The sequence below is a fragment of the Amblyomma americanum genome, chromosome 2, assembly GCF_052857255.1.
Source record: "Amblyomma americanum isolate KBUSLIRL-KWMA chromosome 2, ASM5285725v1, whole genome shotgun sequence".
Classification (NCBI taxonomy): domain Eukaryota; kingdom Metazoa; phylum Arthropoda; class Arachnida; order Ixodida; family Ixodidae; genus Amblyomma; species Amblyomma americanum.
In genome coordinates this window covers 26,262,208-26,284,911 of record NC_135498.1, presented here as the reverse complement: position 1 = coordinate 26,284,911, position 22,704 = coordinate 26,262,208, and the positions used below count along the sequence as shown (strand labels likewise).

General features: G+C 54.6%; 1 protein-coding gene across 1 annotated transcript in view; it reads left to right on the top strand.

Moving 5' to 3' along the window:
• Snoo (Sno oncogene) overlaps nucleotides 1–22,704 on the top strand; it is a 107,489-nt gene that overhangs the window by 39,598 nt on the left and 45,187 nt on the right. The gene's annotated exons all lie outside the window — the stretch shown is intronic.

The window sequence follows — 22,704 nt, the reverse complement described above, 5'->3', positions numbered from 1 at the left end:
ATGCGAGCTCTCGGCCGCTTTGGCACCGAAGACACATTGTCGTGGCTGACACCCGTGTGTATCGTACACTGTGTCTTGCCGGCTGTTTTCCCTGGCGTGTTTTGTCGGCGCAAAGTACCTCGATGAAAGGGCATTGTGCGTAGCTCCGAAAGTCCGGCGAAGGGAGCGGTCGTTTCGCAGGGGCTCATTTGCTTCCGCGTATGCGTTGCTGTTTCAGCGTATTCAACGGAAGTGAATATAAGCCTAACGATGGGATTGGAAATTGGTCATAGCGTATTACCTTCAGTTAATGTTGACAGTTAATACCGCAGAGATGGCCTAGTGGCCTGAGCATCCGCCTCGCATGCGGGAGGTGCGGGGCTCGATCCCCAGTGCCGGCGGGTACCCATCGGTAACACAATTGGTACAAGCTTTGCCCTGGCCTGATGCTCGACTTAATTAGGGTGAAATGCTTGAGGAAATGGGTATTTGACCCCACCTTAAGCAAACAAAAATACCCTGTGCCATGGCGCTCTCAGGCCACAGCTGCCCTTGCACCATAAACATTCACTATCATCATCATCATCAGCCAATATTTACAAACGTGCCTAAACGTGAGATCCGCGCGGCCGAATAGCTCAACCCCAAAAGCAGTCTTCGTAGCTATTAAGCATTTGTATGGACGGTAACATCTGCTTCGAGTCGAGTCGGACACCGTGTACACTGTCTCGTGAAACACGAGTGACGCGATATGGAAGGCGAAAGGCTCCTCGACTCTCGGTGGTAGTTCCGCGGTGCGAGATAACGGCGCACGCAGGCGCAGTGGGGGACAGGCAACGTAGTTGGAAGCTACACCGCTAGCGCCGAGCCCTGTCCGATGGCACCACCGTCCGCACCACACGAAGCGCCGTCGAGGAGACGCCAAAAGATTGCAAAATGCACCGTCCGCGGAATCCGGCCCCGCAGGATAGCCACGAAGCAAGGATGGTGGCTGGACAGCCAAGCGCGGGAGGCTCACGAAATCATCACCCGCCCGAGGTCATGCCAAAAGCGGGCGGAGCTGAGTGATGGAACAGTGAGGGAGTGCTGGTGCCCAGCGCTGGCCTTGTCCGCGTCGGCCGAGGATGCTGTTCTTTTTTTTTACTTCTCGATATTGTTTTTTTTTCCGTGCCACGCCTTCCTTTCCTTCCTCTTGTTTCACTTTCTTCGCTTCTTGCCTTCTTCTATTTATTTTTTTCCCCCTATCCCGGACCCTCCTCTCAGTCGACCTCCTCTTCAGCCCGCGTCGTCCTGCGAAGACGCGAGGAAAAAAGCGTGGACGAACTGCGACGCCGCGAACTTTTCGCGCGCGCCGATCAATCATAATTTGGACGCTGCTTTTGGCGGCTTAACGAACGGTGTTGCTTTCTCTACTGGGGCTGGAGGGAGGGGTAGTGCTCCTTGTCAGGGCACCACCGAGACCCCCTACCTTCTTCGCCCGGACCCCGTGATAGTCCTCATCTTCGTCATCGTCGTCAGGGGCATCGTCGCGCGATTCGGCGCTTTTGTTTGTTTATTTAACCTCGGCCCCCTTGTTCCAGTTTTCTTTCTTCCTTTCTTTGTACGACGTCGATGCGTACGTGACGGGCCCTTGCGGTGTTCCGTCTTTCTCGGTGACGTCGCCGGAGGACTCCTGTGCGATAGTGCTGTTGCAAGTTTGGCCCGAAAGGCGAGCTAGAAAATTTCCGGTTCGCGTGGTACAACGTCCTCGGCTTCACATTTTCGCCGAAATCGATGCACCTGCCACAAAGGGGTTACACTTTGTGCCTCAGGGAACATTGTTAATAATGACGCAACGCAACGACACAAGCAACGAGGTGGTTGTACATCTCTGTGCCACAAACGCCGCAGTTGTGATCTTCATTCCCCCTCTCTTGGTGTTGCTGAGAGAGGAATAATGTTGATGTGTAAATAATGCAGAGCGTCTTCCAGGCTCGACTTGGTTGATCACATTACTCTCAGTCAACTTTAGGAGAGTTAACTGTTTATTTACATAAAAAACAAAACAAAAAGAATAACAACACGAAGAAAACTACATACAGATGACTGCCTTGCAGAAAGACCTGACAAAACCAGCTTCCGGATACCCCAAATCAGGCTCTTTTAATCCCTGTGTCCACTCCCTCAGTGGCGACAACTGCCAACTGGGTAAATTCCTAAACGCTCGATCAAAGAAAGCTCGGGGAAAGGACGAAGCAGCAGATCCAAGATTTTGGAAAGAAGATAAGTCTTTCCCATCCAGTAACTACACAGGTAATTGTACTCTTCGCAAGCTTAGCAAAACATACTGGCTTTCAGCAGTCAAGTCGGGACAAAAGGGCGCAAGGCGGACGGCTCGTTGCTTGACGCTTGAGGCAGCGCTTACAGTGGGAACAGAGGATGCTCCCTCCCGGTTTCGTGGAATACCCCCCCCCCCCCCCCCCACACACACACACACACACACTCTCTCTCTCTCTCTCTCTCTCTCTCTCTCTCTCTCCTCCCTCTCTCTCTCTCTCTCTCTCTCCTCAGTTTCGCTCGGAGTTCGCCGCTGGGGTACAGTCGCGCGAAGTTTTCACGACATTACGCACGTGTCGCCGTTTTAGTAGGAGTGGGCAGTTCTATTGAGGCCACGCAGCGGTGACCCTTAGCAAAACGTGAGTCGGCGAACGCCGCTGCGGCGGCGGCGATCCGTGGGAACCTTTCTTTCGCCCTTGCGTACGTCACGCGGACAGCATATCCAGCCGGCGAGTGCGTTTCCGCGGTCGATGGGATTAAAATAGGCTTAATTGCGGCGGTGGCCGACCGGCTCGCCTTCGCCGGGACCGGACCTCCTCTTATCCGTCGCCTCAGTAGATAGTAGAAGTGTGCAGCGCCTCGAAAGGTGAGGCATGTACTACTGTCGCGGGTTGCTTTTCCCGCGTAGCTTCCCTCAGGGGCTCTTTGATCTCACCAGTTCCGAAACACCGCTTCCAACTTCGCCTCTTCCCCTGTGGCCACTTCGCGGAGTTTGACAGCAGGGGTGGATCCGCCCATGGTTGACAGACAGTGGCGCCGCCTTGGAGCAGGGCTCTCATTTAGCAGTTGCGCCGTGCTACTTCTATTTCTCTCGGCGCAGTACGTCTTAGCGCTGCAGGTGGCGTGACAGTCTGCTGACCCCCCCCCCCCCCCCCTCCTCCCCTTGGCCTATTCAGACCCACGGACACCACGTGGAGTTTCCCAGCCGGCATGACTAAAGAACTCGGCCATGCTTTGGCAGAAGTTCACGGAGAGGCTTCACCTTGTAGCAGAGCTCTGGTATAGCTGCCCCGGCGCTTCGATATATTTAAAGTACAGAAGTGGAAAGTTCCTCCGCCTTCTTGGAATCCGGAAGGAACTCTGGTAATGCTGTACCATGTGCCGTTCAGCAGAGCCCCGAAGCGAAGTCGACGCTTTGGGAGTATATGAGCATATGCCATTTGCACGTCGTCTGTTGTTGAGAACTAGGGGCAGACGAAACAGCAGACGGACTGTACCGCCTGCTGTTCAAGCCCAGAAGCAGGCGACAGTGCGAACGTCCATACGACACCGGCTGACGACTCCGCAAGAGTTTAACGCGAGACAGTGGCGTGGTATGAAGCCCTCACGGGGCTCAAATGCTGAGCACAGTGAGCTGTCCATATATGAGTTATATTAATCACGCCAGTCACGAGACTCCGAACCAAAGTCCGGCCATGACCAGTGTCAAGATTCCGCATTGGTGGCGCCGCCTACACTGTAAACAAGTTGCAATCTGTAAGCTGGAAGGAGTAAGCTGATCTTTAGCGCACACTTTTTTATAAAATGGTGTGCGCACTCGAGGACGGTTTACTCAAATTTGACTGCTCTTTGCTTAGAGTGTATGAGCTGGTTATTGTTGGCCATCTACTGGCGGCATCTGCTAGCCTCTGTTTTCTGCCCACCCTCTGCACTACTGGCAGTTTTTTGCAAGCACGGTCTAAGTTGCTTTGCGTGGTTGTACGATCGTACGAGTGCTGTGCCGATGCGGCGGCCGCCATCTTGTCGGTACCTACCTCAGCCGCCGCCGCCGCAGCATTTGCGAGCGGCTTCGGACGAGGGTGGGTGCATCGTGCCGCGAACGTTCAACCTGCTCCGCGGCGGGTGTTTCTTCTCTCTCTCTCTCTCCCCCCCCCCCCCCCCCCCCTCTCCCCTCTTTGTATATCGTCTTCGTCGCCGTCACCTCTCCTACCTGGCTGCCCGGCTCAAAACTATTTTCGTTGGGACGGGGTAACTCCCGCACGAAACGGGGACACACGGCCATGCAGCACACGTAGCCGCTGCAGCAGCAGCAGCAGCACCGCTTGAGTGTGGCTCGCCGAGCCAGCCTGGGCTTTTGTTTTATTTAGATTTTGTTTTATCTTTTTTTCGTACTGCTGATCGCTCCTCCGGTTCGGCCGTTGACGGTTTAGGCGAGGCGGTGCCGTCGCCCTAGCGCCATGATGCGAAAGCTCTCCGCGAAAAAAGGCAGATGCTGTAGGTCATCCTCGCACCGAGCTTAGTTGCGTGTTTAGAGCCTGTGCTCGGTTCGCCGCCGCGCACGGGCGCTCTTGCGACTAAAACCAATTCCGAAAAAAATAGCGACAAAAAAATGAAACGGGGTGTTTTGGACTTGCACATTATAGGTACGAGCGGCGCCGCGGTTGGCGGGGTCAGCGAGTGACGCATAGTGCGTAGTGAACAACCGCGAAGCCTTGTCCCGCTCGCTTACTATCCCTGTCAGCAGAAAAAAAAAAAAAGATGCCTGCGTAGAGAGCTGTGGCGTCGGGGGAGATCCCGCCTGGAACAGCACCAAGTGGTCTGTCCCCGTAATGAAGCACGGGGGAGACAACTCTTTCTCCACCCGAGCGAGCTACTGCGCAGCGGCGGCTCTAGGTAAGCGAGAGGCTGTGTCCCTGTGCGCACGCGAAAACCCCCTTGGCTCGGCAGCAGCACCGGCGCCCAGCCGCGCATTCGGCTGTTCCCCCACTCCCGCCTTCCCCCAGCAAAACAAGAAAAAAAGCGGACGAACTCCGGGGCGGACGACTACCACGACGGGTGGCGAGCGAAAACTGGGCGAGCCGCTTTCTTTCTTTCTTCTTATGCATTGCTCTCGCGTACGTGGCCAGGCAGGGCGCTCCTGGCGCTCGCTTGTTATTTTCATGCGCGCCTGGCTCGCCGTCGTCTGCCAAGTTTTTCCTGGGTCGTCTGCTGCGCTCCCCCGGCTCCTGCGGCGGTGGCCGGGCCAGCCGGGAGGAGGAGGAGGACGGCCTTTATCCTTTCTCGCTTTCTTTTTTTCCCCTTTATTTTAGAGAGGGAGAGGGTGGTTCTTCTGGACTTGTTGCTGGTGCTGCTCTCGCCGATTCTTTGTTGTTGCCGTTTCGCGCCTTTCCTTTTTTTGCCTTTCTGTCTTCCCTTCTCACCCTTTCTTGTTCTTCTTCCAGTCAGCCTCTCTCCAACCGTCGCTATTCTTAATTCGCGCTGGCGCGAGTCCGCTCCCCGCCGATGTTTTTTTTGTTTTCTTTCGAGCTGAGCGGGGGAGAGGAGGGTAGTCTCTCCGGTGTGCCTGTGCTGGAGGGGGCCAGGCTGGGGCTGGCTGATACGGCGGGGAACGTGTTCTGACTCCTCCTTTCCCACCGCGTCGGAGCGGGCCGTAGAGGCGGCGTCGGTTGTGCGCTGTTTGCCGCTCTTTTGGTTTTTCTGCTTCGGCGGCCCGTCCTTGTACTTGCCGCCGGCGTCCAGAATGCGGTCAAGGAATCGGCGTCGCTTGCCACGGCGGCGGCGGCGGCTGAATCCGACGCCGCAGCTTACGCAACGCGGCTGCCGCTGTCTCGACGCCAGCCTCTCTGCCTGCCGCCTTCGCTGGTGCCGGTGGTATTGCTTCGTTGCCACTGGGGACTCATCTGCCTTGTCCTTGTCGTATCGGGGCCTTGCTCACAATCGCGCTTACGTGCCTCTCCGTTGGGAAGAGCGCGGCCAAAAGGAGTGACGAGTTTTCGCTCTTCGCGTGCATCAGATCAGATACACCACTGCTGCTACTACTGCTGTACTCGCTACTGTTTGGTGTGGAGCGGAAGCCGCAAGCCCCAGGCGGGGCCTACCATGAGTCTGGCGCTCGCGGACGCCGGACACTCTCTTGTGAAGGCCGTCATCTCGCTATTGTAGCTCCCACTGCACTGAAAAGTACTGTGGTGGGGTACCGGGGTATCCAATGTCATCACCATTACCAACCATAATGCTAGAAAGAGACCAGGGAACGTGGAATTCTTGACGGAACATGATTAAGCTGGTGTGGGAGGGAAGGCTCAGTCCGCTGACAAACGTTTCTACAAAAGGGATTCTCAAGGAGAACAGGACATCTTATCGAAACGTCGCTTAGAGGAATCAGAGTTCCTTACCAGGCATTGTTCGTTTTGTGCTGTCTAATACTGTTACTACAAATAATAAATCATAATAATGATGGTGTTTATTGCCAACAAAAAATGGTAATACAGACTATTGCGGGCCAGTCCAAGCCGACAAGGGCTTGCGCGACTAGGCCCAGAAACGTCAGAAACTTGCTGGCACGTTTGCTGTGCGGTTCAGAATGTACACAAGCACTTGCTGCAAAATTTCTGGTGAAGTCACAGTACTATATTATCCTCTTTCAGAACCTCTGTGATGTAGGTACTAAGTCTTCGTCTGAGATCCTATTCAAAAATTCAGGAACGCAAGCTCCGCGCTTTGCTCTTGCAAATATGATATAGTATTTGGGGTCCTCAGGCCTAGGCTAGATACTCAAAATAATAATATTGTAATGATACATGGATGGATGGGTGGCCTCTGCTGATGTCATTGTCGATGCTAGGGCTAGAGGCCCGGCGGACTTCTGCGCGTTTCTCATCCGCATATTTCCATTACGCGAGTCAAGCTCCGAAGCCGGGGAACACAAAACGAACAAACAAACAAACCGCTTCCGAGTTGGGAGGGTACAGAAGTCGGCGAAAACACTTTCACCCATCTGCCGTGTACTGGTCAAAGCAACTTGAAGAAAAGGGAACGCCTGGTTTCCACGCTAGCAACAATCACGCCCCGTGCATGAGTGATGGGTTGCTTTCTTGCCCTTTCAGTATGGAAGAATGACCGCCATCAGCTTCCACGCTGATGTTAATCTGGTTTCTTGAGTGTGACCTAGTCTTACCATATCGCCTGTATACAGATAAACTTCGATTTTACTAGTTCCCTGGTTGAGCGAAGACGTCACGCGTCCCCAGAAAGCCGAACGTCGCGTTTCTCTCCCGAGCTTAACGAAATGTGCGCTAATCAGCGACGTAATTTGCGGCTCACGCCCCGATCTTTGAGCTGTCTTCTTCCGCCCTTTTCCCGAGGGCGTTGAAGTTGTGCTGCTTCGGCCGGGTCACATCTCCCTCTTCGCAGTGCTGTGCTTGTGTGTGCGTGTTATCTGCGGCTGTGTTCTTAATCGTCCGTCATCTCCCCTTTTTTTTTCGCCTCGTTGCAGGTGAGTGAATCCATGCGTTGGAGGAAGCAAGCGCCGCTGCCGCAGCGGCCGTGCGCGACGCCGTGCATCTCTGTTTCGTGTGTGCTGAAACTCCTCGCCGCCGAGAAAAGGTCGCCTCCCGTCTCGTCCACACGCTGCATTCAGCGTATGCGCGGTGAGCGAGCCTGGGTGTTGCGAAAGTTCCTCGTTGCTTCCCGTTCGGAACGACGACCTTCGCTGTCGTCGCGGCCGCCCCGCCATTGGATCTCATTTCGTCGGTCGCAGTGTCGCGCGCATCCGTCAGAATAACTGCCCCTTTCACATGGACCACTGTCGTGATTGGGGGGGGGGGGGGGGGGGGGGGGGCGTTGTCACACGGTGCATCACCAGGAAGGGCAGTTGCCTTACAGTCTGCACGTACTGTGACGTAGTCCTTAGCCGCGCGTAGGTGCACCAGCATATGGTGACATTTTTCTCACGCCGATCGTTTATACGTATGCCGACTGCAGCTTCCTCCTGCGGCAGCGCGTATTTAACACGTCCTATGGACGGTGCTGGGTGCGTGTTCCGGGGCGCAGCTTGTCGCCGCAATCATTACACCTCCTTCCCCAATCGCTGTCCTCTTTGTTCTTGCTGTTCTATTCCCTCTAGGGCGGCCTTCGGGGGGGGGGGGGGGGGGGGGGGGGGGGGGTGCCTTATGCAGTTGATATACGCGGGACAGACAGGAGAGTGCACAATCAGCGGACGTAACGATGTCTCCCCCTTATCTCGCTCCGGACACAGAGCGCGCGCTCGGGGCTTATCTTTTATTCAACTCGCATCGCTCCGGGTTCCGCCGCCGCGGTGTGTGAGCCCGCCCGTTTGTGTTTGATTCTTTTCTTTTTGTCTCGCCGCCTCCTGGCGTCACAGTCGTATCGGACAAATAAGGCAAACAAGCAATACGCGTTGCTGCCGCTCGCCGAGGCCCTCGGCGGCGGGTCTCTTTCTACGTGTACACCCCCCCCCCCCCCCTCCCTCTGTCTAGCTGCCTTGTCGCCTGTCTGTTTTCGTGCGAGTTGAGAGAGAAAAAAAATGCCTACGCCTAATTATGTTCATTAACAGCTATCTCTCTCTCGCTCGCGGCTCAATTAATACGGCCGCCGCCGTCGTCTCGTTAAGAGCCACTTGGGCGGCAGCGAGCGCGGGTTCAGCTGCCGCCGCGTTGCTTATCGGTCGCCGGAGCGCTTCGTCGCCCGTCGTCGTTCAGGGTGGCAGCGGCAGTGGCGAGGAGCGCCGGGCGTTTTAGCGACACCCGTTTGGGATACATATATACTGCACGCGTGTGTGGCGCGGCGCCCGGTGTTGCGGAGCCGTGGCGCGCTGTACACGACTGCCAATTTCCGGCTGCTTATTCACTGTGCATGTGTTGGTGGTCGCCGTGCGGGTAGATCGCTTGGTGCCGTTTTTTTTTGCTTTTAATTTTTATTGTAGGAGAAGGACTGTCTGCGCTGTGTGACACCCCCCTCTTCCCCTCCCCGAAACGCCGTTGTTGAGCTGACGGCATATTCGCCTGCGTTACTTGACGTTTTTAGCGTACACGCGCAGTGGCTCCGCCTGGCCACGCCCGTGGCACTGCGCGTGCGTAGTAGGGGTCCGGCAAACCGGTACACGTCTCTGCTAATACGTCTCCGGTATGCTAAAAACGTCTTACCACCTGGCACGTCCGCTAATACCTCGCAACTCGAGAATTATCACGCGGCCTGCGAATTCCAAGTGGTTAATCGCGTAGGAACTATACTCACGTATCCCATCAGCCCTGAAAAGTGTACGAATACGTACAAACGGGGACATTTTATCATGGCCGTGCTGCGTACGCAGCCAAAGGAAAATAAGTGACCGGATGCAAATAAATGACCGTGCTGAAGATCCGCTGACATCCGGTGGTGGCGCAGCAGTCGCTGAATGCGTCTGAGCTGAGTTATTACTGCTGCGTAGATGGCGCCGGCGTAGAATATCTCAGTGGAAATCTGCTGCGTCCACCTGTGGGCTGACACTTTCTCGAGATTGTGCCCAGTGCGTTCACGTGATCATGGGGACGAGACAGCTGTCTTCCCCCTTCTCTCTTGAATGAGGCGAAACGCCTGAGAATGACGTCTTGCAGTCCTTCAGGTTCCCCCGTGTGTACTCGGATACAACTCAAGAACGAAGCGGCGTTTCCCCGTCAAAGGACCCACCTTCCAGCCAATGGCGTCGGACGATTCTCATGTTTCTCGGCTCGTGATTATCAGGATTCTCGGCCGATTCTCACTCACGAATCTGCTTGCTTTGCAATGCAGGGAGTGGCGTGACAAAGCAGGGAAGCGGCTATCCCCTTTCATCTGCTACTCCCTGCTTTGTCACGCTATCAGGGTCATGAGAATCGGCCGACGCCACTGGCTTGAAGGGGATCCTTTGGCGGGAAAAAACCGCTTTGTTCTTGAGTTGCATCCGACTATAGTAAAGCTCTAACCTACGGTTTCGTTCATTCGTCTTCGCTGACAAGAGTGTTCGGCGGGCATGTTCGTCGAGTCTTTTTTTTTTTTTTTCACTCAGCATTATTAGGGAGTTTTAGAATAAGGGAACCCTATTCATTAAGGGGATAGGGTCCTCGTATTCTAAAACTTCCTGTTATATTAACAAAGCGGCCTTTGCCAGCGCCATGAAGCCTGACCTAAGAGACCTGAAGCCGGCGGCGATTAGAGAGACCGCCGAGCGTCACTCCGCCGCCTGATTCGAAGCGGAGCACGCTTGCTGCAACTAACTGTGCAGGGAAATGAGTGAGCGCGGAAGGGCGGCCGGCTATCTGCGTTGCCCCCTGTATTGCCGCGGTGTTCGGAGCGAACGGATGCGGATTCAAATATCGCGTGGGTCGCGCGTAACTGCAGCAATTTGGCGCGTCTCCCCGCTTTCACACGACGTTGTTTTTTTGTGTGGCGTTTTTCTTTATTCATTCCACCGGCTGGCATCCCATTCCCATTTTCGGTGCTGCGAGGCTCGATCCTCCCCCCATCATCGTCGTACACAGAACGCGAGGGGGAGTCCGTGCTTCTTTCCCAGCAGACCTACTCCTTCACTGCAGCAAATGCAGGCTTCGTTTTCAGCCCAGTGGTTTTTCTTTCTTTTTTTGTTCTTACCCTCATTCTTACCTTTCTGTCCACGCGGACATGAAAAAACAAAAATAAAACATGCGATGTGGGCTTCTGCTCGCTGTTGTGCTGCGGCGATTAGTCCGTCGGCTCACAATTCTCTCTCTCTCTCTCTCTTTTCACACTCTCCTTCATCCTCTCACTCACTGGCTTCATTTACTCTCTTCCCCCACGAGCGCGCGACTGACAGGCTTCACGGTGCGGTGAATCCGCGATTATTTTAATTGCGGGCGGCCCGAGAGCGCGCGAGAATTTCGCGCGCGAAAAGCTGGAAATAACGCGCGCAGCTAAGGAGGAGGAGGAGAGTTGGTTGGCGGACGGAGCGAAGGATCCGCGTTCTTCTTTATGCATGCCGGGCAGCGAGCAGTTCTCCCCGAGAAGAGAAATGAAATACAGTGTACGCACTACTAGAAGGAGGGAAAGGGATTAGGACGAGTCGAAGGTCTTCTTCGCGCCCGAGGGGAGAGGAGGAGGTGGTGGAAGAAGCGGGGGGAGGGATGAAATGGGTTCGCTCGCATACCGGACGGGAAATCACTCACGGGTATAGACGTAACCGGGGCTCTCTGCGTCGGAGACGGCCCTCGTAGTGTGTGTACGCCACGGCGATCAGCTTCTCTCCGAGCAGAGAGCTGGGGTCGACAGGGGAGGGGGCACTACAGCTGCGGGAAGGTAAGCCGAGCTGGAAGAGAGAAGAGTGACGGCGAAGGATGGAAGAGAGGAGGGAGAGAGCGTTTTAAACGTAGCCCTGGTGGGCGTTGGCGGCGGGGCTCCTGCGGCAGTCAAATAAAAACGTCACGAGCCTCCTCTTGATGTATCACTTAATAACACATCACGACACGGAGCGAATACCTCGCTTCTGCCTTCGGTATACCGCTCTTTCATCCTTTCTTTCACTCACGCTTCCCCCCCCCCCCCTCTCTCTCTCTGCCCGTTCTTTCGTGTCTTCGTGTATACGCAGCTGCTCTTTCCTGCTGCCTTCGCTGCGCGACTCTGTGTGTTGGTTGCCAGGCTGCTGCTAGCATCCGCCTTCGCTCGTTCTCTATTTTCAAGGTTTTTTTTTTTTTGCGACCGCCCTGAGGAGATTGTTTCGTACGCGTAATACGTATACGCAAAGTAGAAGTTGCGCGGGCTTTTGGCAAAGTGGAAGGAGCGGTTTTTTTTTCCACTTTATTTGTATAGCCCTGTTTCACTTTCTCTTTAATTTCAGGTGCTTGCGGAATTATATAGGTGAAACGTGCTCTTAGTGTTGTATTTTTTGCTTGTGCAGTCTGTATACAGTACGTGGTACGCGGGACTTAGCGTCTCTAACGTGGGCAACGAGGGACGCTGTAGTGGAGGGCTCCCGACTAATGTAGACCACGTGGGGTTCCTTAACGTGCGCTGGCATCGCACACCGAAATTCCACCCCGCCCCATCGGGAACAGCAGCCATAAGCCACTGATAGCCGTGTCATGCGGTTACCGAAGAGGCCTTTGAGAATCAGGTCCCTAAGTTCAAAGTCGTAAGGAGTGCAGCTGCACGGAGCAGATGTTGCGCCTTTGGGGACGAAGGCAGCACACAAAACCTGCCGCTGATGGTATGGCGAGAGAAGCTGTTGCTGTTCTTTTAAGGAAGCAATATAAGAATGAAAAGAGCCTCAGCTCAGAGAACGAATAGTATACCGCTCTTTAATTTTAAAACACTCACTTCAGCCAACTCTTGCTTAGCAGCGGGTGCTAAGTAAGCCCCAACAACTGTTTCGCCTTTGGGCTGCATGCACCGTGTAGCTGCGTCGCTGGTCCTTTGAGTTCTCGCTCCTCTGGTGAAAAGAGGTGCCTTTTGCTGGAAAGGCGTTCGAGGAACGCCGCGTGACAGGGGTATTAGTCACAACGATGGGTCACAATGTGTTCAACGAAAATAACCGCAACCCGAGGAGTTATGAGTACAAGAATGCCATCTGCTGTATAACCTATGCGGGGTTTTTCATGTTTTTTCGGTACTTATTGCTGGGAACTTATTAATTAGAGGACAATCGTGCTGGTATGTTCGTTTCTCTCATGGAAAGACCACACCCAGCAATCCTGGACAAAAGCATTTTTGAGCGGGAAACCGTTTATGAACGCATTTTTTTTTCATATAACGTAAGATTTCACTACAACAATCAATATATCCGCAGATCACCCGACGGCAGTCCTGTATTTCTTGGTCTATTAAAGTTTTTGCTATCGTTAATAGCGTTCTCCGTTGGTTTTCTGAGGCTGGAAACACTTTAAAATAAAGATTTTGTTACATATCAGAATAATGGACCATTAGCTTCAATATTTCCATAAAGGTGTCTTACAATTTTCAAAATTTTTGCCCGAGAAAGCTTGAAGCCCGTCCTCTGGTTATCTCATTTTGGATGATGCCAGAGCGTTGCAGCCGTGTTAGCGGCTACGCGGCCTGGCTCCAGCATTAGGGCTGCCTTGTCGCCCTCGCCGCGATAGCAGACCGCAAGGACACAGATGCTCCGTTCTCTATCAGGCGGAAGAGGATTGGCCTGGCGCAACTGTCAGTCTGCTACGCTGTGACGACACGATACATGATCGGACGTCGTCACGCCTGCTCTGTCCCCAGGCGGATGTGTGGGTGTGTGTGTCTGTCTGATCCCCCCCCCCCCCCCCCCCCCCCCCCCCTGTTGCAGTCTCAGTCTGTGCAGTCTGTGGCGTAACCCGGCTGCCTGCGCGCGCACCACCGGTGTCGAAACGGTGGCTGGAGCGTTGCCGCATTCCCCCTGGAAAGTTACGCGCGCGTCTGTCGGGCAGACGTGACGCCGGCGTGCAGTCCAACTCGTCTCGGATGAAATGAAATCGCGTCGGGTTGAAGCTGCGTTTTTATGGAGGAAAAACGCTAAGGCGCCCGTGTGCTGTGCGATGTCAGTGCACGTTAAAGATCCCCAGGTGGTCGAAATTATTCCGGAGCCCTCCACTACGGACCAATTTGTTCCTCTCTTCTTTCACTCCCTCCTTTATCCCTTCCCTTACGGCGCGGTTCAGGTGTCCAACGATATATGAGACAGATACTGCGCCATTTCCTTCCCTTACGGCGTGGTTCAGGTGTCCAACGATATATGAGACAGATACTGCGCCATTTCCTTTCCACCAAAAACCAATTATTATTATTATGAAGCGGCAGTATAAACGGGGCGAACGCGAAGAACTGCTTGAAGTTGTAGGATGACGACCTCCCTATTATTGCGTGTAGGAATGTAACAGGCATGCACCTGTACAGAAAGCCCCCATGTTGTCATTTAGGAGTATGTAGGGTTGCCCCGTTTACCTGGGGGGATGAGGCAGCGACGGTGGGGGCCACTTTTTGGACGTAATAAAAGAAAGGTAAAAAAAAAACTTTAGGCATATCCTCCGTTCATCGTTTGAATGCGTTAGCAGCCAAACGTTAGTTGTATCCGAGGTGAAACACTTAGATTTGTGATATCCGAAGTCAACACACTTAAGTTCGGTACATCCGACGTCCGGACGCGAACGTTCCTTATATCCGAGGTGGAATACATGTGTTTGTTATATCTGAGGTAACACACGAACGTTCCTTATATCCGAAGTGGCATACTTAGTTCTGGTATATCCGAAGTTACCACACTACATGAAGTTCGCTATATCCGAGGTCTGAGTCCGCATAAGTAGTATAATTATTTCGTAGCCCGGTGGGCAAGTTGGCCACCTGAGCGGCCGCTGACGGATGGTGCTCGCTATTTCCTCTTGCACATACACTTCCAGTGCTAACTCATTAAAGGATGTGCTTCGTCGTACACTGTGCCAAAATAAGTACCGTATTTACTCGCAAAGTGGACACACTCCACTCCCCCCCCCCCCCCCCCCCACCAAAAAAAAAAAAAATCGCTGGGCGCATTATTATGCGAAGTAAAGTATTCGCAAATAATTTGAAGCAGCAAAAATCGGACGGAAAATAGGCTGGTGGTATAATGACTTCATGCGGTGCACCCACCGTCCCAATAAAATGAAACGAACTCTTAATCACGGCTTTTATGCTCGAGAACTACGTCCGTAACTTTTGTCTTAAACCCGCTCTTATAACTCTTGTAGCGGCCCATATGTGCTGTGTAAAGAGAGCACAACTATTGTTCACTCTAGCAGCTCGCAGAATTCAGGGCGAAGCCTTACCACGGCTTGTTGCTGCAGTCCTTAATGGGCTCTGTTCGTTCTCGGAGTTCTCGCGGCGCGTTGTTCTCGGCTATTCGTTCTTATGGGTGAGGAGGTATATAGCAGTCTCTACGTTCGACAGATGGTGGTTTATAGTATCGCGTTGTTGTTTCGGCGTTCAGAAAAGGGCGCCTTTTGTCATTCGTGACGACCATCATAGCAAGGCTTGAGCGTCCAAAAAAAAAGAAGTGGCTTTTATTAATGGAGGGGGAAAAATTGTACTTTTTGCTATACTAAGGATGGGATGCGCTCATTATGCGAGAGAATACAGTAACCTATCTTTTGTTTATTTATTTTTTTTCCAGCGTGGCCACTGGAGCGCCCTCTCGGCTCCTCGTGCCACTGGCCACACCTTGCGCGAATCATGTCACTCGGTCGGAAGGTGTACTCGACTGAGGCTGTTCACTGCTGGGTGCAGAATGCACGCAGAGGGGTACACATTACAGAGGGGCGCTGTGCGCACAGGGGTACGGTATACATAAGTACATAGGGGAGGGGGGGTTGGAGTTCACAGAACGCTGTGTACCTCCTTACTGTAGTCGGACACAACTCAGGAACGCAGCGGCTTTTGCTCGTCAGAGGGCCCCCTTCCGGCCAATGGCGTCGGCCGATTCTCGTGACCCTGACAGTGTGACAAAGCAAGTGATTGGTAGATGAAAGGGGACAGTCGCTTCCTTCTATGGTCAGGGATAGACCCCTCTCTCCATTGTGGCGCCGCTCCCTACATTGTCACGCTAGCAGGGTCACGAGAATCGGCCGACGCCATTGGCTGGCTGAAGGGTTTCCTTTGACGGGTAAAAAAAGCCGCTGCGTTCCTGAGCTGTATCCGACTGTGTCCGCTACCGCAGACGCTCGAGCGAGGAGAAAGGGAACGCGAGCCCAGCATCGCTCGCTGCTTCTTTCGCGGTGGCCTCCTCCTCGCGTCGGCGGCTCCAGCTGGGTCGTCCTTGTACGCGGAGTGTGCGCGTTACATGGCGCTCCGCCGCCGCCGCCGTGTCTCTTGTTATCGTTGCTTTCTTCGGGCCTCCCCGCGCGACCTCGTCGTGGCTGTTACGCGCGAAGGCGAGCGACCATAGCGCGACTGCCGCCGTCCTCCGGCGAGAGCTTGCCCTTGAAGCCCCCCCCCCCCCCCCCCCATCCCCCCCCCCCCCCATGCGATTACGTAGTCGAGCCTTGTCGAGCTTTGCTCGCCGTGGCGCTGCCTCGCGCGTTGCGCCACCGCTGCGCCGGCGTCTGGTGCTGCTGCCCTGGCGCAGTCGCAACAGCCGGAACTGCCGGTGCTCTCCGAGTTGCCGGAAGAGCGCGAAGCTGGCGACGATGAGAGGAAAAGTTGCTCCCGTACATAGAGCGCGCACAGAGGCGCCGCATATAAGGAGCCGAGAGTAGGCGTTACAAACCCGTCGCTCGCCACCGCAACGAGAACCCTACCTTGCGCGCAAGCTGCGGTAACGAACAGGTCGAAAGGAGAGAGGGCAGGGTCACATTGCCCAAGGGCATATCAAAGAACGGACACAACTGAAGAACGAAGCGGCTTTTCGCCGTCTACGAACCTTCTTCCAGCCAACAGCGCCGGCGCCGATTCTAATAAACCTGCAATGAAGGGAGCGGCGCGACAATGGATAGGGGGAGAGTAATCCCCGACCACGGAGGGAGGACTGTCACTGCCTGCATTGTTTCGCTAGAAGCACCATGAGAATCATCCGACGCCATTGGCTGGAAGGGGGGTTCTTTGAAGGGGAAAAGTCGCTTCGTTGTTGAGTTGTATCCGACTGCGGCGAGTTCCATCATCGCAGCTACTCCGTACGCGCTCTGTTTACCGCACTATTCCTTCTGCATCCCCGATTCCGACGCTGCGGGTTAGGAAACCCGTGTCACAGCACGCTAGTGCCGCTCCAGCTGTTCCTTTTCCCATCGCAGCTCGAGCCCGTAGAAGCGCAGCAGTGGAGATGCGCGCCGCCTCAGATACATGACCTAGCTATGTCGGAGGGCGGCCCATTATTATTCTCGCCGGTGAGAGGCTGCAGCCGTGCGCGAGATGGACATCGAAGATCGCTATCTGTCTGCCAGTCCTGTGTGCGCACCGCGGGAACAAATTCGCTTGTCGCCGCCTTGTTTCTCTTATCTTGCGAGTCTTTGATATTCAGGTATTCCATATTTCTCGGCACCCTTCGGCTCGTCCTTGGCGGCCCGATTTGCCGTCCTTCGGTTCGCTTCCGAGTTCGCCTCGGGTTTTCTCTTTCTCGCAAGCGGAGAAGAAGGCCGATGCTATTTTTACGTTTTCACCTTCGACCACGTTGACGTGCGCAGCCTAGACGAGCTGTCGTCGTCCCTGGGACGTTGCCGGCATAATGCCCGTTCCGCGCCATGGAGGCTGTGGCGATCGGAAAAGCGCGCGCAGCGCGGGCGAGAGGGTGAGAGTTGAGAACGGCGTCATGCCGCCCATGGTGGCTCAGTGGTTAGGGCGCTCGACTACTGGTCCGGAGTTCCCGGGTTCGCACCCGACCGCGGCGGCTGCGTTTTTATGGAGGCAAAACGCAGAAGGCGCCCGTGTGCTGTGGGATTGTCAGTGCACGTTAAAGATCCCCAGGTGGTCGAAATTATTCCGGAGTCCTCCACTACGGCAACTCTTTCTCCTTTTCTTCTTTCGCTCCCTCCTTCATCCCTTCCCTTACGGCGCGGTTCGGGTGTCCAACGATATATAAGACAGATACTGCGCCATTTCCTTTCCCGAGAAACCAATTATCATTATCATCCCGCCCATGGTCCGGGTCGCGTTGGTTCGTACGAAGTGACGCGACCACCCAGTGACCGCAACCAGGGACGTTATGATCGCTCCCGTGGGTCACTCGCGTGACCCTTTCGTCACATTAATGGGTCAGGGGGCTGTCGCGATTGCCGCGCGGCGATCGTCGCCTGACCATGGTTGGCCACTGTCACGCCGCGTGTTCACCCGTCAAATTTCCCTGTAGTTATTTCAACGCGCTGTGATGACGAAAAAGGAAAGTGCGGCCGTGGTATATTTGTTTCCCGGGAAAATCTCGCCCGCAAACGTTGGCAGGCATTTCTGTATAGAAAAACGAAGAGAAACGAAAAAAAAAATTACGGAGGTTTTCTCTAGTTCGCGAGCCCTTCCAGTGTTATGCCATGGAAACAGTTGGATTGAGATACCTCGTGGCCGGTTCTTTGTTTGTGTCCGTCGCGACGAACGTAGGGTAGTATATATAGTAGTACAAGCGCACAAACGTCGCAGCCCCCCCCCCCCCCCCCCTTCTCACCTCTCCCCCTCACCGCACGCTGCGTTCTTCTCCAGTCCGTGCGGGTTGCCGCGCTCCAGATAAGCATCGCGCCCTCCGGACCAGACCAGACTGGACCCGACCGGACCGGCCGTGTCCTTGCCACAGCGGCCGCCGCTGCGGTGGTAATTTTCGTTCGACCGGGGCGCGAGCAACCAACTTTCGCCCCTGTTTTCGGAGCACCCCGTTTTTTTTTCTTCTTTTCGTTGATTTTTTATACTGCTTTAAAATCGCTTTTTTTTTAAATCACATCTCCATATCATCCGATCTTCGCCCGATGCGTAGAAGGGAAACGTTCTCTCTTTTCCCGCTTTTTTTGGGTCTTTTTCTCGCCTGTTATCGTTTTACACATCGACGACCTTCGGCGGTCTCTGCTGGGCAGTGGTTGTTGGCACAATTACCCGAAAGTATAAGGAAAAAGAAAAGAGAGAGAGAGGAAAAAAAAACACGGCTTCAGGGCTGGCCTCAGCGAAACGTCAATATGCGTGGGATTTATGTAGTACATAACGGGCCGTCCGCTCGGCGTGGTTTGGTAATTAATTATTCGGACGGGCTGCACACCCCCTTTCGTCCGTCTGAGGATGGACGGACGAGATTGTGGCCGTGAGCTACCACCGTAGGTGTGCTGCTTGAGGAAAGCGAAGCAGGAGAGAAAAAAAAAAGGCTGTATGCGAGGACAGTTGGCTTTCAGCATCTCTTGGGGCGCCTGAAGGAAAAGGATACAAAATAATAGCGGGCAATGGAAGAGCGCTGCGACTTGTGCGGCTATGGTGCGGGTTGAACTTAAAACAAGAACAAGCGGGAAGCTTTGCGGGAAGATCGCGTAGCCAGGCTGCAGTGACGTTTCCAGTGCCGTTAGCAGCGCCCCATAGCGCACTCAGCAGGAGCACCCGCTTGCACTGTTGCAGTGGCCGGCGGATGCGATTCGGGGCCGCGTAAGTAATGACGGCCCCGAAAAGGGTGGCCCCGGGATGGGCGGTGTCCGTGACCCAGTTGTGACGTCAGCGGCCAAGGTCGCTCGGTTATCGCACCAGGAAGGCGACGCGCGTCGGTGGCAGCGGCAGCAGCGGCCTTGCGCGCCGCCTCTCTCAGCTGCTCCTCTCCCATTCCTCCTTTCCTGCCTCTCCGCCCTCACCCATCGGGCTTGTTTTGTTTGGTCGGGTTAGCTCGGGCGGCGGACCCGGTTTATTATACCGCATGTCTCCGCCCCGTCTGGGTCGGGGAATCCGGACGGTCTGGTCTATAGCCTGCTTCCATCCACGCCGAGGTTAGGCGACGGCGTTTGAGGTTGTTGAGCAAGGTGTCTTTACGCGTGCAGTGACCTGGTAACGGACGTCACGTTTTCCTCTTCTTTCAAATCACTGCACAAGTGTTGTAACAGCGATGTCTTCGTAAGGGAAATGCTGCACATGCGTCCTGCACATGCGATGAGCTGTTGTTGCGCACAGTCGCAGTCAAAAACGGTGGTCGCCTTCGTGCCTGTCCACGGCGACTGGTAAACCTTCTCTGATGGCCGCCAGCTGAGCGTATTTCATTTCTCGAATTGTACTTACACACCACTCTGCTTCAACTCCTAGTTCTGAGGTTATTGGTATTACGAGCGAAAATTAATAATAAATATTTCTTTCGGCCTTCTTGGGGAATAGACTTCACTTGAATACTATAGTCCGATCAGGTCAAGCCTAAAGTATGTACAGTCGCGCTCTATGTGACCTGCAACAGGTCCCGCGGGTACTGTAGCGAAATTTGCGCGTTGTACTTCCATGTGCCGTCGTAAGCACAAATGCAAGACCCTGCCCTTTTGGCTGGCGGATATACGCATAAGTTTTAATCGCTGCTGTGGTTCCACTGGCTTTCTGGAGGAAGCTATTAGTCCCCTCATACGCGTTGCAAGTCACACCGACCGCAACTATGCGTGGCAGCCTGCCGAAATCTAGAGGCAAGGGGCAATAGCTAGCTCTAAGGCAGAGTTCACAGTCACGCCAACAATGCACCTAGAAACCCTGGCACCCACACTGTAACGGAAAGGAGCAAGCAACTGTTCTGTGCTGAGAGTTGCTGATTGGTGCGTGGCCAGTCTTTTCCAGTGACCCTGTGCGTGCTTGGTTGGTAGCGCCATCTGATAGCAACCATGCTTTCCTTTGTTGCAGTGTTGTTGCAGCTGCTGGTTCCTCTGCAAGGAACCGTCTGGCGCTGCGCTAGCTGCAGAACCACGCGCTCAAGCGTTCACGATAACAAGTGTGGTCGACTCAGTACACTTTTTTTCCACATAGTAGTGGCGCGCGATCACGTCGCATTTTTAACTTGACGCATGTAAATAAAATGCACGGCACGGGTGTCGCGGTGCGAACGAGAGGAATAGAGGACGCTTTTATCGCTTTAAGTAAATATTAGGCGCCTCTGCGACGCTATCGCTGGCTTACGTGACCACCTTTTCTTGCACTCGGCGAATGTAACTCGAGAGGATGCCGGGTCCGAACGATATGGCGTTGTGTGGGTGTGGTTCACGAGCAGTGCCAACATGGCCCTCCGAGGCTAGCCCTTCTCAAGCAATCCTCCAAGAGAGAGGGAAGAATGACCTACAGATGACCTACCACAGCGTGGCCTTGTGGTAAATAGCATGCGCCTCGAATTCGGGAGGTGCTAGGTTCGATCCTCAGGGCCGCCTTTTATACCCTCCGGCTTTTTAATGGGCGCAAGATTTCCTCTGGCCTGGTGCTTGGCTCTTCTAGGGTGAGGTGCTTGGGAGAGGTGTCGTGGACCAAACCGTTGTCTTGCCGAAGATCAGAGATAAGTTCCCCCGTCAAGCAACCCTAAATCCGCCTCGTGCGGTGGAAGCCCACTTGTGGCATCGGCCTACGTGTTAACCATCTCGGGCACCGAGTGGTCGACCCCCGTTCTTTTTCCCGAGATGGAAGGGGAGGAGAAGAGGCACCATCCAGGGCGCGAAGGTATTACCATCTCGCCCTGATTTGTTGCGTTTGCCCGGACCTCATCCCTGCGTGGCTTGTACGGCCGCCCTCTTGTGTGTGTCTCTCTTTTGTTGCGGTTGTAGTTCGGTCGCCGAGATGCGCCACGTATGTTTTCATTTCTCGTGTATCGTTGCGTGGTCGCCACGCGCCTTTCTTTCCTTTGCCGGACGCCCCGAGAGCAGGCAGCAGAGAAAAAGAAAACCGTCTGCTGAGCGCGCCGTTATGTAACCGCGCTTCGGAGGAGTCTCTTTGCAGACCGTGGAGAAAAAAAAAAAAGTTGGGGGGGGGGGGGGGGGGGGCAGCGCAGGGGCGCCGTCCAGGTCGACCCCCAAGCCTCCTCCACGGAAAGGATTTGCGGGCACTTTGGGTGGGGGGGAGGAATGAATCGATTGACTGGGGAGAGGATGGGGAGATGCCGAGTTGACCGAGGGCTGGCTAGGAGGAGGAGACAGATCGAAGTTTTTGGCTACGGTGTAGCGAGCGTGCTCCCATGGTAAGAGAGAGGACAGAGGACGCCACTGCTTTGTCCGACCTGGAGTAGGAGAGGGGGAGGGGGGTATAGGAGTGGCAAGAAGGAAGGCTCGACGGCGACGTCTAGGCTAGACGGTGCCGCCGCTCGGTAACCCCAGACGACTGCGGCGGCGCCCACGAACGGGTCGACTGGTGCGGGGACGGCGGCGCTGGGCTTGTGGGGAGGGGAATGGAGAGAGAGAGGGGGAAGGAAGAGTGTGGAGCGGGGATGCCGACCGTCGGGGGAGCTTGTCCGCCGGCGCCGGATTTTCTGTCGGTGTCTGTCTGTTTTGCCGTCTTGCTTATTGCTTTGTTTTTACACTATCCTCCGCACCTCCTGTGTACTTTTTTTTTTTGTGCAGGCCCCGTCAAAGGTATACAGCCCAAGGGGTTCGCTTATAAGCTGTTTAGCGCGGCTCCCTAGCACATCCAGCAGTCCAAAGCTTGGGACGATTGAGGACGCGAAGCCGTTCCTCTCTCGAGAGAGATTGCGGTCGCTGAGGATGGAACACGAGGCACGCCGCAGGCCTCGCAAGCAAACGCCTTGGGCTGTATACTTTTGGCGGGGGGGCGTCGTACCTCCTATTCCCCGGGCGTTCCTGTTATGCAGTTACGAAGCAAGATTTTTAATGGATAAGCCGACCAGGGTGCAGTGGAGCGAGCTCTGCTGACGCAATCTTGTGTTTATTCCGCTAGCAAGAACAAGGAACTAAATTCCCACCAATAAATGTGTTCCTCGAGCGTGTGACAGCTAGTGTTTGGTGGAAATACAGTATCAGGCGCTGTTTGTAACGAAACGGATAAAATGCGTGGTGCCATTTCCAATCCGATGGCTGCTACACCCTCGTGTTTGTAGGGGGAAAACTTCCCACTACGACACCACACACCGGGAGGGAGCAGATATTGTACAGTATTTGTCTAGTAGTCGTAGATTCCCTGTCTATTTGCATGGCCGCATTCAGCTTGGTGCAAACGATGCGAGATATTTGCCTTGGTCGTCTGAAGGACTCCCCCCCCCCCCCCCCCCCCCCCCCCCCCCTTCGAACAACCATAACACTACCTAATGCAGATCGACAAAGC